Below are 16553 nucleotides of genomic sequence, written 5' to 3'. Positions count from 1 at the left end.
TCTTTCATCTATTTTTCAGAAAAGACTCAAAATCTAGAGTTTCAGTCCGATCAGGACTCTGGCTCAGAGTCCTCATCTGATCAGGACTCCATTATGAATCTTGTTTTACCTTCATTTTCACTTTCTTAACTTGTTTTTTAAAAGAATTAGGTCATTTTGCAGAGTTTCAGTTGATTCAGGACTCTATTTCAGAGTTCTGATTAAGTTAGGACTCCAACCCTGACTGTATTTTTTGACTTATTTTACCAGTTTTGATAAAATATTTTAAAAAACTTCTTCATTTGGCTTTAAAAAACCTAAAATCTTAGAGTCCTAATTGGTTCAGGACTCTGGTCTAGAGTTTTAGTTCGCTCAGAACTCTATTTTCAAAACCTTTGAATTTCATCTGTCTATTTTAACCCCTTTTCAAAGCCATTTTCAGTCTTTATTTCAAATTTTTCAAAACCCTGATGTGGGGCCCACCCAATTGGCATCACATCTAGAGGAGTTCTCACCCAGTCAGGACTTCGTGCCATTTCAAAACCTTCATTTCCAAGTTTACTTTTGAATCTCATTTGAAAAAACTCTCGTTTTCAAGTTTTAAAATCGTTTTTGAAAATTCAAGTGGGGCCCACTCGAGGTGGCACCAGATTTGAAGAAGTCAGGGTTAGTCAGTGTCCTAGTCAGATTAGGGGTTTAGAAGAGTCAAAATCAATTTTGAAAATCCATTTCATTTAGGTTTTTAACCATTTGTTTTTAAAAGTTTTAAATTAAAAACTTTAAAAACCCAATGTGGGCCCACATTAGGTTGCGCCACATTTGGGGTTTTCTAGGTCAATTAGAAGTCTAGTTAGAAGTTAATTAGGTTAGTTAGTTCTAGGGGTAGGATAGGAAAAATTCAAAAAAAATGCCACCCCCTAGCCAATCCAATTAAAGAAGAATTTGTTGTTTTTGGACTCTTTGGCTAAACCTAAAAATTTCTATTTAAGAGGCCAAAGGTGGGGTCGACCCCTATTCTTCTCTTCTTTGAATCTTGGAGCTTCTCTCTTCTCTTAAGCACCTCCTCCTTCTCCATTGCAGTTGCAGCGCCCAAGGTAATTTTTCATAATTTACTTCATGTTTTTTATTTTTTTATGATTTTCAATCGATTTCACCATGGGCGCCCCCTTTGTTCATGGTTTTTAACCATGGATCTCATCCAAGAACCCTAAAATTGAATCAAGAAAACAATCTAACTTAGTTTGGGGATTTTTTTCAGGATTTTAATCCGTTAGAATCGTTTAGAGGTATGTTTTCTATGTTCTTAACCAATGAAATATGAGATTTACCCGTTAAATGGGCTAAATCCATATTTTCAAAAGGATAAATCAATTTCAGCCATGGATTCCCTGTATTTTTTTATTTTTCTATTATATTAGTGTTTATTTCATATATTCCAGCATTAAATTAAGTTTTGTTAGGCTGTTCATGTATTTTTTTATTAGTTTCCATGTTTAAATCAGTTTTTTTAGTGTTTTATTAGATTTTCGTAAGTTTTGATTCTAGGTTTGTAGAAATCATGCTATTTTGTGTTTAAATCTTCGTTGGAAATTTATGATTTTTTTATGTTTAGTCCATGAATATGTCAATAAGTCCCTGTAAAAAAATCAAAAGGTTTTGGATTTGGGAACCTTGTCAGAAAAATACAAAGTCAAATCATGATTCCTGTTATTTAAAATTGCTATTGAAATTCAGGTACAAGTTGCAGATGCAATATTTATGTCGTTCGAGGTTCGATTTGCAATCCATAAATTGCAGTAGCTTTGTGTTAATGCCTAGTATTTACTGTAATTTTCTTATATTTTTTTGTCACTGTCTGCTATTTCTCCTCTGACATAAAGTAGGATCAACTTCTCAAAACTTGTTATGTTTTATTTAAACCTTAAGTTGAATTATGTTGAATGTATCTCCCTAACCAAAGATTCGATCAACAATTTGTAAAAAAAGAACTTTTTCTCTGCTTGTCTGATACTCACTGCTAAAATTTTAGAATTTTCTGACGTGGTTTGTTATTTTTCCCTATATTTGAAACCGGAAGTATCTATTTTGAAAGATTTTATATTTATTAACTTCAAGTACAGGTTGCCGAAATGATATCTCCCTAACCGAAGATGATTTTTCTGAATTGTAAAAAAGAGAATCTCTGTTTTTCTATCTATTAGTTTTTTGTAAAATTTTATGAATTTCCATGGTGATTTGGCACCTGATTCGGGTCTAACACTGGGATAGGAATGTGCCCGTAGGTAAAAATAACATATTTTAGAGTTTTTGTGTAAATTTCGAATTGGAATCATGTCAAAAATATATTTTTATAATTTCAATTTAATTTTAAGGTTATCATAAGTGTATCTGTCAATTTTAATAATTTTGGAGTTTATTTGATGCTTGAATCAATTATATTGTGAAACAGGGTGCCCGCAGGATCCCGAAACACTGGCAAAATTATGTTTTTTGTGTTATTTCTAATTTTCTTTATATAAGTTCATATTTTTAGGGTTTTTTCATGTTTAGAATCATGTTAGGACACTTCATATTCGATTTGGTTTTAATTTGAGTCTTTTTGAATCTTAAATCCAAACTTTTACCAAAATATTTTCTGAAAACCCTGATTTCAAGGTCATAGTCTTGTTTTCAGAGGTATTTTCATCATTTTTCCTCAAATTCTGAATTTTAAAGTTGTTTATCTTTATTATTCCTTCAATTTTATTTTATATTTCATTATGTTTATCTCAGGGAAATCGTGGAAAAAGGCTTATATGTAGAAAAATTCAGTAATTTTCAGATATTATTAGATAAATCTAGAAAAGCCAACATATCTTCACTAACAAGTTTTCTAGTTTTGCAAGGACATTCAAGGCTGCATTTCTCATTCTTATTTTTCTTTATTTAAATTCAATATTGATGTAAAATTATAAATAAATTTGGAATAAGAATTACATTTCTGCTTAGAATAGGATGCATTCATATAGTTTGCCTTCGTATAATTTCAATATCTGATGTATGATTTAAGCATATTATTTTAAATCTACTATGAATGACACGAATGGTACATGCACAAGCTCTTAGGGAGTTGACAAACTTGGTGGAATTCGTATTTATGGCCATACTCAGAATATGGATGAAACCCAAATTTGTGATCTTCGTATTAGCCATATTCAGCCTACACTTTTAGGCTAACTTAAAAAATGCACTGCATTTCTCCAAAACTCACAAAGATTTTCTCAATTCCCTTAGAAAGTATCTTACAAATCCATATCCGTTCATTTCAATCATTTCAAACAATCATATGCTTTCAATTCAATTCAGAGAAATCGATTTTCTCATAATTTTCTAAGTCTTTCTCAGAAATTGATTTTCTCAAAACTCTGAGTTTTCAAATAATGTTTCAAGTATTTCCCAAATTCAAATAATGATTTCTCAATGTTTTGACATTCTCAATTTCATTTTCAAATATCATAAATCGATTTTCTTAAAGTCTTTGAAATACCTCTGAAATTGGTTTTCTGAGAATTCTCAAATCCTCTCTAGAAATCAATTTTCTCAGAAAAAGCAGTTCAAATCTCAAAAATCGATTTTCTCAAAGTTCTAATCTTCTTGAGAATCAATTTTTTCTTCAAAAGTTATTTTTCAATTAATCCCTTTTCCAGGAATTTCAAAATCTCAGAAGCAAACATCGTATTTCTCAGAATGTGCATCTTTTCAAAACTTCATAGCACATGTCTGATTCTCTGTGCATTTTAAGAAAATAGGACATGATTCAGATAATTGAACTTAGTTAAAGCACACTATTGATCCTTTGTTCAATTATCTCTGGTAAAGGCGCCAGGAACGGTTGAACCTCGTACCGATAGACGAGTCCCATTCTACAAGATTTTTCCCACAAATTTCAAAAAATGAAGGCGAATAATTTTCAAAACCAATTTTCAAAACTTTGGTCGAGTTTGACTCGCGGAATCGTTTCTCTTTCTCTCAAAGGGAGGGAAAATTTTTGCGATGATAACAGGTGTATAATAACAAATATGCATATTGGTTTTGAAAGCATAGACTTGAGAAACACATTGTGGGTGGGCAACCCAACTGCACTGACCTATAACCTTAATAAAGAGAATCCTGTTGGCAATTTTTGGGCAAAATTAGTCGCTGAAATTGTGATATAATGAATCACATAAGCGGTTCCAGGCAGAATTAATTGTTGAACCCATGTGATCGAACTTCTCTGGCCTGCCTTAGAGAGAGTAGCAGTACAACTTGCGTGGACCTTGTTTTTCTTTGTAAGCAGAAGGTCTTACTGGTCTCTGATCCATGGAGTTAGGGGGTTGGACTACCTAAACGAGTCCTAGGCGGTATGTCCATATATCTGCAGAGTTCAAATCGATCATGTTTGTAGTCAGTGGTGAGTTTCTCTCAGCGTTGAATTTCTCTCAGGTGGGTTTAGCCCAACCAATCACTCGGTTGTAATTAAATTGTATTGAATAATATATCCCGAGTGGATTGGACTGGGTTATGGATCTCTTTGGCGTACCCATTGAGTTGTCAAAAAGTGAAACAATGCATTAGTTGAGTAGGAACACTTTACAAATATTGCATGCATGTTCATTATTACATTCATGTTTAATGCATGTTCTTGCTTATGTGATATTTAACAATGACATATTTGGATATCATGTCCCCTGAATTTGATTGTTTGATTGAGTGCTTATGTTTATCAATTACATGTGCATGTATGGTTTGTGTTATGTATATATGCCTTCTTGATGTATTTTCTTATTGAGACTGTGAAAGTCTAACTCCATATTTTAAAATCAACAGATACAAACAATTGAATTGGAGCAATTGCGGGATGTGCAGGGGTGACATGCGAACCAACTATTAATCCCTCAGAGACTTTTTGGATTTTTATATTTATTTATTTTATTTTATTTAGACTCATAAATAATTGATTTATGAAATAAAGGGATTAGATTTATTATGGTTTGGTGGTGACTGTAGCTCGATAAAAATGTTTATCTGGTTTAAAAATAATATTTTCGTTGCGATTTCAAAATAATCAGGTTTTATCAATTGGTTGTCTTATTTCGAATATTGTTCTAGGCAGCTAGTAAACGTCGATGCTTGCAAAAGCTGACTCCTTAGAGTTTGATTATGTTAAGGCAATGCCATTAATGAGACCTTATATTTAAAAAGAAATTACGTATTTTTGGGTTAAAATTTTAGAGCACTATAATCAACGGGTCAAACCCCATCAAAATGGGTGGATCCAGACCTAGATTCGACTAAGAGGTGATGGTATTGGGTTTGGATATAGCTTCAAATGGATAAGAAAAACCATACCCAAATCCAACAAGGATTACATGAACCATGCCCATTCATACTCATTAGACTTGGGTTGGATTCAAGTCCACACCTGACCCATATAATAATTGGACTTCATGGGTTCAGGTAGTTAATCAAACACCTACCTTTGTTACCAAACCCTGACCCTACCACATCAGGTAAGAGTGAAGATCAAGTTATACCCATAGTTAGGGGTGTCAACAGGTGGGGTTTGGTTTGGACCCAGGTGAAACCAAACCTGGCCCCGATTTTTGGGTATGGTATCGGGTCCGAACCCAGGTCTAATCAGACCCATCATAAGAGAAACCATACTCAGACCCGATAAGAACTACTTGAACTAGACCCGGGCCATACCGATAAAATAATATTTTTTTATCATTTTTACATTGAAAAATTGCGGGACTTAATAAGAACTTGGGTCAGGCCTGGGTTTGGTATAAAATTTCACAAACTATACCTGGATCCATGTATTAATCAGACCTTTGGGTCCAGACCCAAGTCTTCTTATTTAACACCATACCTAGACCCTATAGGATTTGGTACGGGTAGAGTCTAGGTAAATCCTACCTGTTGACACCCCTACCCGTGGTACTGCTATGTCAAGAAAAGGTTGGAGACAAGGCTTATACCAATGCCATAAAGTCTTTTTTAGGAAAAAATCTTGACAAAAAAAACCTTGCAATAAATTGAATTTTCATTTTCCTCGAAAAAACTTGAGAAAATGTTAACATTATAAATTAAAATGATTTGATTTATATAAGACTATAACTAAAATATTAAACACTAAAACATGTTTCCATTGCATTAATTTCGTGAAAAAATTGTGATATTTCAGAACAGGCAATAATTTGAAATTAATTTCTTTAGGACTATACTTGACTTTAAAAACATATCACAATAAAATTATGACATTTCCAAACATTTTTTCAATATTTCTGACATAGGTTTTAACATGTAAAAAGTGCAAAGATCAGATTTAATCTGGATCCAGCATAGATCCAACAAAAATACTGATCCTATTTGAATAATGGTCATTTGAATTTGATAAGGTCCACACCCCAAAATAATGTGTGGTTTGAATAAAGTATCAGACTATATCCCCTTGGCAGCCTTAGTTTGAGACTTCATTAGATTATACAACCAACTATCCAATCTAGGGGTAGGCATAAGGCCTGTTTAGAGCTCGGCAGCGTGACTTGGCTTGAAAACAGCCTGACCCGTTTATTAACTGACCGGATTATGACCCGCTTTTCAATGGGCTCACCATGACCCGGCCCATTGGCCTAATGGGTTAATGTTGGGTGGGTCGGTTTGACCCGGCCTAAACCCATTTAAGTTATTTTCAATTAAGTTAATAAATTAGCTCGTATAAAAACAAAAACATTGAATCAAAATAAAAAACGTAAAATTCACAATTCCACATTTTGTTGAATGTTCAAAGTATCCAAATCAAAGGTCATAACAAATTGTTTTGTCCACGGTCACTCGGTGATGAACGTGATAAAACCATGTAGCAAAAAGACCAAGAAACCCTAATTCTTAAATCAATGATAACCCATCCGTCTCATGCACCCCAACTAATTATAGCACTAGTTAACATACAACTAACGCAACTAATTAGGTAAATGCTAACACTTACCAGTTACCAACTTACTATGCAGTCTTCCATGTTATAATAATTAAGTAGCTGAGGCCCATCGGCCTGATAGCCCATGGGCTAACCCGGACCCAGCCCACTTATATAACAGGCTGGGTTTGGGCCTGACAACTACCGGGTCAAGGGCCTAAAACCCCGACCCAATCCCGGCCCATGATAGGTCAGCTTGGCCCGCCGGGCTGCCCGACCTGTTGCCCACACCCAACCCAATCTAATGAATGAACTGGATTCAATAAAAAATTTTGGGTCTCTGGATCCGATATCCAATTCCAACCAGCCAAACTTCGCACTCCGGAGTCCCGACGATTATAACCAACATGAGCACGATGAGGTCTTTGTGAATCAAGTTCGAGGTCAGACGAGTCATTTAAAAAACTGACTGAACCGAGGTCTGATCTGGCGTGAGCTAGAACACGTAATACATGAGCCCCGCCCAGAAGGCGAACAGGAGCACCGACGTCGTCCAATCGCCACCTTCCCCGTCCTTCCTGACATTACCCTCGCCATCCCTCTAAACGCCTTTTGTGTCCCCGTCGTCCCCGGAGCAGCAACGGACGCGAACCCCGCCCTCTCTTCTCCGTAACGGAAGAAAACCCGGAAATAACGCCGCTTTCTTCTCACCGGAACGGGGGATCCGACCATCGAGCGTTCGGGTTCGGAAGGAAGCAGAATTCCGGAACTCGAACACGAAATCAAAGTGAATTCTAGCGTTTAGTGCAGCTCCGTACGACGAGCGAAGGGAATTTCTGGGGTTTATGGCTTTGGGAAGCGACAAAGAAGGGAATCTAGAAAGGTTTAGGGTTTTGAGCAGAGAAGGAGAGGGGAGTCTAGGGTTTAGGGTTTTGGGTGGGGAAAGGACAGAGGGAGAGATGCAGACGGTGGTAGGGGAGGGGGTGGTGTATGTTCTCCCTCGATGATTCACTGAATCCCACGTCTATGTTCGGGGGGGCGAATGAGCGCCACGTATTTATGCACATGGGGCTCGTATTCTCGTGTATGTTGACATAACTTTGCATCGGACTCTGGTGTTGTTGCAAATACTTAATCACCCTTACTTGCTTTTCTTGCCCTGAAATGACGGTTCGAGGAAATGACAAAAATATCCTTCATTCAAAAGTTGGGAAACTACGGTTTGAGAAAAGGACAAAAAAGTCCTCCATCCAGAAAGTTTGATGATAACTATTTAAGGTGTAGACGTTCGCTATTCATTAAACTCTTGCGCCATCTGTTGTAACAATAGCTCCCATTGTCAATGCAAGCTTTGCTTTCGTCTTCAGTCGAGGTTTTTGCCTTGTTTTGTATCTTGTTTTACAACACATTGTCGCCTTCTCGTGCCTGCCTTGTGTTACAAAACATTCTTGTGTCTTCTCTTCATTTTCGTTGTCGTTAGGCATTATGGAAGAAATCAATGATGCACAAACATTCCAACCAGTGTCCTTAATGCGTCGTGAGTAGCTTTCCATCTCATCATGCTATCGATGAAGAACGCATGTCATCTTGTGTGCCATTAAGGCATTGTTTTGTTATTGTAGGTAGATCTTGTTCTTACGATGGTTGGAAACTTATCGATATTTGTAAGACGCTGGGACCTGTTGACAAGATTGCTTGTTTACAAATGCTAAGAAGGGCATCCACCCCATCAGGTATCCTACATTCACTCATTATATGCATTGTATCTCAAATCGTTGTATTAGTAACATACTACCGATTTGTGAGATATTGTTTTGTTAGTTAATATCGATTTGTTTGCTATTTTGCTGACAACACAAACCGATATATTGCTTATAACATTGTTGAGCTTATCATCAGGTTATAATGAAGATGATGTAGCTCAATCAATTGAAAGTTATGGAAAATTAAACATCTATAGTAATGACGCAACTGAATAATTGAACATTTGCACTAATGATGCACATGATAAGAAGGGTGCAGGCATTAGACACACTCTTGGCTTGAATGTTCCAGTAGAAGAAATGCAATTCAATAATGAGGTAGATTATCATGACAGTACACATAATAAAAGTGTAGGCACTGTGAATGAGCATGGAAGTACACTTGACTATGTTCTGGTAGAAGGAATGTTGTTTAATAATGAGAAAGCTGCATATAAATTTTACAATGATTATGCCCTAAAAGTTGGCTTCAGTGTGAGAAGGTTTTCTTGGTCAAAAAATGCACAGGCTGTTGTGGTGAGAAAGACATATGTTTGTTCCAAGCAAGGTTGAAAGTAATCAATGGAAAATCCAACAAGGAGCATGCCAGAATCAGGATGTGGATGCACCTTTGGATCTAAGAAACCACTTGAGAAGGAAGACGACAGATAACATGAAAAATGGAAAAATATGTTCTTTGGTTGATTACTTACAGAAGAAATCAAGCAATGACCCTGGTTTCTTTAGTGCAATGCAACTGGACGAAGATGGATATGATGTGAATATGTTTTGGGCCGATTCAAAGTCAAGAGTAAATTATGAATGCTTCAATGATGTGCTTGTATTTGATACTACAGTAAAGATTAATACTGAACAGTGGTCATTTGCGCAGTTTGTCGGAGTGAGCCATCACTCACAGAGTTGTATATTAGGCGGCGCGTTTTTGTATGACCAGACCAAGGAAAGCTTTGAGTGGTTGTTCAGAGTATTTACACAAGCAATGAACGAGAAGCAACCTGGAGTTGTACTTACAGATGGTGATCACGCAATTGCGGCTGCAGTGCTTCATGTGTGGCCAGATGCACATCATCGGCTATGTTTGTGGCATATCTTTCAAAATGAAGCAAAGAACATAGGGCACATATTTAATCAGAAAACAGGGTTTGATAAAAAGTTTACTAGGTGTGTGTTTGAGAGCGTAGACGAGATCACTTTTATGCCTGATTGGGAGGAAATGATTCAGACATACGACCTTGAAGATTGTCTGTGGTTACAAAATTTATATGCAGAAAAAGAGAAGTGGGCATTGGCATATGGAAGACAATACTTTTGTGCTGGTATGATAAGCACACAAAGAGTTGAATCTATGCATGTCACTTTGAAGAAAATCTTGTATTCATGTTTAACAATGTTTTGCTTCATGGAACAATATGAATTATTTATAGACGGTCTAAGACAGAATGAGCTTGAACAAGACGTGAAATGCTTCAATACACGACCTCCAACTTTTTGCATGAAAATATTGATGTGACTTGCAGATCTGTATACACTAACGATATTTGAATGGATCAAGAAAGAGGTGTTTCATGTCATGAATTGCAATATTGAAGGACTCATGCAAACCGAGAATATGCGCAAATACCGTATTTTATGGGAGGGCGAAGAGCATCACAAAAGGCAAGAAGCACATGTCACATACAATGTGGACAATAGAAGAGTTGAATGTTCATGCAAAATGTATAAATTCAAAGGTATTTTATGTTGTCATGCATTAAAGGCACTTAATCAAGAGAAGATATAAGAAATACCGGAGTCTTATGTAATGCGAAGATGAAGAAGACAAGCAAAGATTGAAATGCTTGATATGGACAATGTGAGTAAATCTGGTGTCGACGAGAAGTGCCACATAGCCTTCTATTACCAACAACTATGTAGGTCATTTATGCATGTTGCTGATTTGGCATCGAGAAGTGAAGAAGGCTATGTATGCATGAGAAAAGCATCAAGGGAGTTACTTGAAAACGTGCAGTTAATTAACCTTCAGTTCGTTGCAGTGAATGAATACCAGTCGAAGATAATGAGATCGAACAACGTAGGTGAAAATCATGCTTCGCTTGACACTCCTGAGAAGTTGCGTCGTAGCCTAAACATCATCTTCAACAAGTTGGTAGTGAACGTTGTTGATTATGATGGACATATTCATGAAGCGAAGGGTATCAAAAGAAAACCTGCCTCTGATTGCAGTCGTCGGAGGATAAAGGGTGCACTAGAATTGGTTGGCAAGAAAAGGTCTATGAAACAACCAACCTCTAATCAAAAGCAACAAAGCCCTTCTCATGAACAGGTATGTAAGACATTATATTGCTTCCCATTACGTGAAGCTTGTCAATATTTAACTCGTGTAATGTCCAACATGCAGCAATACCCTAAAGACGTAATACCCAACGTGCTAACCTTCATTCCTTCCGACCAGATTTTCGACAACGATAGCTTCAGTTTTACAAGTCTTTTGGTATGTAATCAATGTTGGGATGAGGTTTGTATTTCTTGTGAAACTTAAGGCAGTGTTTTATATTTTGTGTTTCATGACAGGCTCTGATGAATTCGCAAGAGAAAACTTGTACACAAGAATCTCGTTTGGGCTATTAATTAAGTTGTCATGCCTCTTTGCATGACCCGATTACCACATTGTCGGATTTGTTAAGAGTTTAGGGTTTCTAGCAGAGCTCATTTACCGGGAAATTATTGGGTTTCCCTTCTTATTCGGAGCGTAGTAGAACTCCTAGGACATCCAATGATCTTGCCGAGGAAGTCTTTCGTAATCGCTGGATTTTGATTTGTCGGTGATAATTTATGGTTGGTTGGTGGTGCGTGAATCAATTTCGTATTCGCTGTATAGCGATTTGTGCAGTCATCCGGCTGCGATTTGTATGAGTAATCTATAACAGTCATTCGTATACGCTTAATACATATTTACAATGATTCATAGTTCAAATCATGTGCATCGATTTTATAAGAAATTTATAACAAAGTAACGATTTCAATACAGAAATCAATGTACGTACAGCATAATACAGTACAAATCGAGACGAAAATTGAACATGAAGCCTATAACATAAACCCTATACCCTAAACTGAGTGAATATCAGAGAACACATTTGCGATTTATGCGGTCAACATAGGCATGTAATCGACGTTCGGAAATGATAAAAGTAAAGATCTATAAGAAATGCTTGACATTCACAAATCGTTGTAATTCTCTACCTCCTCTACTAAAAATCGCAAAATAAATTTGTGTTGTATGCTATCAAAAAACATGATAATGTTCCCCGTTGAATGATAATAGTCAGCAGCGATAAGGTACGTTTGTCGTTCAGAAATCATAATTTTCCTCGTCGTCATTGAATGTAAATCGCATAACACATATGTGAGTCATACGGACAACAAAGGATGTATTGAAAAATTTTTCATTGATCGTACATTATTTATTGATCACGGTGGTTGAGTAGTAGATCTTTTAACTCATAAATAGTCGCACAAGTACTGGACGGTGTGATTATCTTCTACTTCATGAACCAGCAACAGTCAAACCGACGGTTTCTTTATAAACCTGGAGTTCCTCACTCAAACATGTAACCAGCTACATAGCAAATTGTGGTCGATGAGGCAGACGAAGACAACTACACGACCAACAATGGTGAATCATGCGTATATTGTCTACACATCATCTCCATTTTCATCAAAATTTGTCTCTTTCATGTCGTTTTTGTGATTTGTGTTGTGTACTGTATAATGTAATTTCAATATCGTTCATTGCAAATTCCTTATTCATTTCAGTAGAACATCCACCGACGAAGTTTGGCGAAAACTTAGTCAATCACTCCTGGAGAACATCAAACGAATGCACGATGAATTCGCACAATGCAACATGATCAGTAATTTTGTTCGTATGACACTAGTAGGAGTTGTCTATATACGTAAGCCATGTGTACGTACGTTAACAACATTATATTTGTTGTTAACAGACTATATCCGATTTCGTCAATTATATAAAAAGCAACGCAACAAGCAAAACTATAAGCATCGTCAGCCCATATTTCATGGTATATCGGTTGTATTTTATGTTATTTTTGGTTATTGATTTAGTCCAGTTGATTCGTATTTTAACATTGTTGTTAACAATATTTCGATTTGCAGACTATCTTACGTCGTTTGCCATATTCCAGTGGATTTAAAGACGGCCTACCTTACTGGGTTAATGGTAATCATTGCAGAGACCTTTTGTCAAGTAAAAAAGTAAGTAAACAAACCTAGAGTGCAAGGTTACAACATAACAGTGCTAACAACATTTTTACGATCCATTTGCAGATATTAATTCCTACACTCTAACAATCTGAAAAGCATTGGGTCTTATACGTGATGGATTTACATGAAAAACAACTATGGTGTTACAATTCGTTGGAAGTTTACAGTGGTTTACGGCTTGACATTTTCCATCTCGTAAGATTCCATCTATATGAGCATCGTGTCGTGTACTGGGGTCATGAATTTACTTTCGATCGCATTATTCTCAGATCGGTTTCGTCAAAGGCATTTTGGGAGTCAACGTTAGCGAGTGGATCTATCACACGGCATATCATGCTCCTTTACAAAATAATTGCATTGATTGCGGCGTATTTGTAATGAAGTACATTGAAGCCATATACAATGGTGTATAACCCTGTTTCGACGTTGTATGCCATTTCTTGGCCTCTGTTATTGGGGATTAAATGCATGTCTATTGGTTCCACATTATAATTTTTTTTTGCAGGTTGATATACCTAGTTTCCGCGAAGAACTCTACAAAAAATTGACGGCCTTTCTAATTGCGAAGGAGAAACTAACGCAGCCGCCATGAGGATCTAAAAGGCAACGAACAACGGTGCCCACCATGCCAGAGTAATTTCATCTTCGTCTATTTCAAGTAGATTTTAGAGATGGTACAACTAACTTGTGTGTAATCTATCATATTTTGACCGATATTACAAGCCGTTGTTGACCGCATGATTCGCAATCCTATTTCGTGGTTTGCATTTAAAGTGTCTCAGCAAAAGAGTGATTCCTGATTGTAAACACCCCAAATTTTCATCCTCATTCAGTGTCTACATTTCCTGTGTCATTGCATATCACTGCATGAATTCAACATACCATTTCATTGCATTGCATAGCATTGCATGTTATTGCATCCCATTTTCGAGATCCAGCACTCCTGTTTTCAAAATATTTAATCCAGATTCCATTTTAAAAACTTTTCTTTCGAAATCAATTTCAAAACCTGGGTTTTTATTCAACATTCTGTCATTTTCCAACCCCCGGGACCTTATATTTCAAAATGTTTTCTCAGAAAACAATCTGGATTCATTTTAAACTCAATTTTCAATTGATTTCAATTCTCAGATGAGACCCATTTAGGTGGTGTCGCTTCTGGATTCCTTTATTTATCAAATTTCTCAAAAAATCGAGAGTTTCAGTCCGATCAGGACTCTGTCTCAGAGTCCTCATCCAGTCAAGAGTCTGTTTTGAAGTCTGTTTCACTTCCATTTTCATTCTTTTCATTTGTTTTCAAAATTTAGGGCGTGTTACAGAGTCCAGTTAGTTCAGGGCTCTATTTCGGAGTTTCGGTCGAGTTAGGAGTCTAACCCTGACTGTATTTTCTGACTTATGTCATCATTTTTTGATAAATTCTTTTAAAAATTCTTTCATTTGACTTTAAAATCCAAAATTTCAAAGTCCTAAGAGTTCAGGACTCTAACCCGGAGTTCCAGTTCACTTGAGACTCCATTTTTTTAGAAATTTTGACTTTCAATTGTTGATTTTAACCCTTCTTCAAAGTTATTTTCAGTATTTATTTCAAAAGTTTCAAAACTGGATGTGAGCCCACTCAATTGGCACCATATCCAGAGGAGTTCTAACCCAGTTGGAACTCTATGCCATTTCAAAAAATTTAATTTCAAATTTGCTTTTTAAAATCTTTTGAAAACTCTCTCAATTTCAAGTTTTAAAATCATTTTTGGAAAACTCAAGTAGGGCCCACTCGAGGTGGCGCCACATTTGAGAAAGTCAGGGTTAGTCAGTGTCTTGGTTAGTTTTAGAGAGTTAGAAGAGTCAAAATCTCTTTTGAAAATGTATTTTAAAAGGTGGTTTTAAACCATTGTTTTTAAAGGTTTTTAAAAGAACTTTAAAACCCCAAATGTGGGAAATGCCAAGTAGCGCCACATTTGAGGACTTTTTAGGATTAGCTAGGGGTTAATTAGGCATTATTTAGGATAATTTAGGCTAGGGGTAGTATAGTAACTCCACCCAAAAATCCCCCCCCCCCCCTTTAGAGTCCAAAATTTTCAAAATTGTTATTTTTTAACCCTAATTGTTTTATTATAAAAAGCCCCTATGGGGGACAATTTTAGGGATCTCTCCTTTGAAAATTCTTGGAGCTTCTCTCTCCTCTCCAGCCCTTCCTCCATTTCTGCAACTCCAAGGTAATCATCTTCCCTAATTTTGGTTTTTATTTAATGCTTTTCATGATTTAAAACATGAATTTTGCCTTGGGCGCCCCTCCTTATGTGGATTCAACCATGATTCAACCTCAAGAACCATCAAGAACGGTCCAAGAAGATGATCTAACTCTGTTTTGGTGTTTTTACAGAGATTCTAATCCATTAGAATTGATTTTAGCATTGGCTTTTACATTATTAACCAATAAAACATGTGATTTACCCTTTTAATGGGTTAAATCCATGTTTTTAAAGGTAAAATCAAATCCCAACCATTGATTCCCAAAGTTTTATTTATTTCTTTGTTTTTTCATGTTTATTATACGTTTTCCAGCATAGAAATAATTTTTGTTTTACTGTTTTAGTGTTTATTTTATTGTTTTCATTAGTTAATGCATATTTTATTAGATTTCACAAGGTTTCTGTGTGCTTTAAGCTTAGAACAGAAAAGAGCATGCTGTTTTAGATTGAAATATTTACTGTTAATTCTAGATTTTTTATATGTAATACATGCATATGTGATTGAATTACTGTAAAAAAAATAGAGGTTTTGGGATTCGGAAACCCTGTCAGAAAAATTAGACATCAAATCGGGATTTTCAAGCTTTAAAATTGTCGTTAAAATCAAAAGGGTAACTTGTTGTTATGTTATTTTCCTCATCCGATATCCGATTTGAGATCCGTAAAGTGATGTGTATTTATGTTGAGATAATCCATTTACTGTGAAATTTTGGTAATTTTTGGCCTCTGTTTAGTATTTTTCCTCTGTCAGAGACTCTGATTTTAAATTTAAAACTCGTTAGGGTTTACCAAAACCCTAATCAGACTTGTAATGACCATAGATCTCAAACCACAGATCCGATTCATAATCTGTAAAAAAGGAGTTTCATTATTTTTCTGTCTAATATTCATGTCTAAAATTTCAGAAATTTTTGATTAAGTTTGCTATATATTTATGTATTTTCAATCCTAAGTATCTGTTTTAACCCTTGTTAGATTTGTTAGATTTTAGTTCAAATTGATGGAAGAGTTTCTCACTAACAGGAGATGATTTTTTCAATCTGTAAAATGGGAAATCTTTGTTTTTTTTTCCTAATTTATCTCTGTAAAAATTCAGTAGTTTTCATGGAGGATTGACCCCTGATTCGGGTCTAACTCTGAAACTGGTTTGTGACTTAGGTTAAAAATAGCATATTTTAGTGTTTTAATGCAATTTTCGGATTAAAATAATATAAAAAAAATCATTTTTATTATTTCAATATGATCTCAGAGACATAAAAAGTACAGGTACCAATTTTTATGAAATTTGGAATCCATTTGATGCCTGAATTAATAAAATTGCAAAACAGGATCCCTCAAAGA

This window comes from Nuphar pumila, chromosome 1, assembly GCF_984573655.1.
Source record: "Nuphar pumila chromosome 1, dmNupPumi1.hap1.1, whole genome shotgun sequence".
Classification (NCBI taxonomy): Eukaryota; Viridiplantae; Streptophyta; class Magnoliopsida; order Nymphaeales; family Nymphaeaceae; genus Nuphar; species Nuphar pumila.
Note: the sequence above shows the minus strand (reverse complement) of the source record.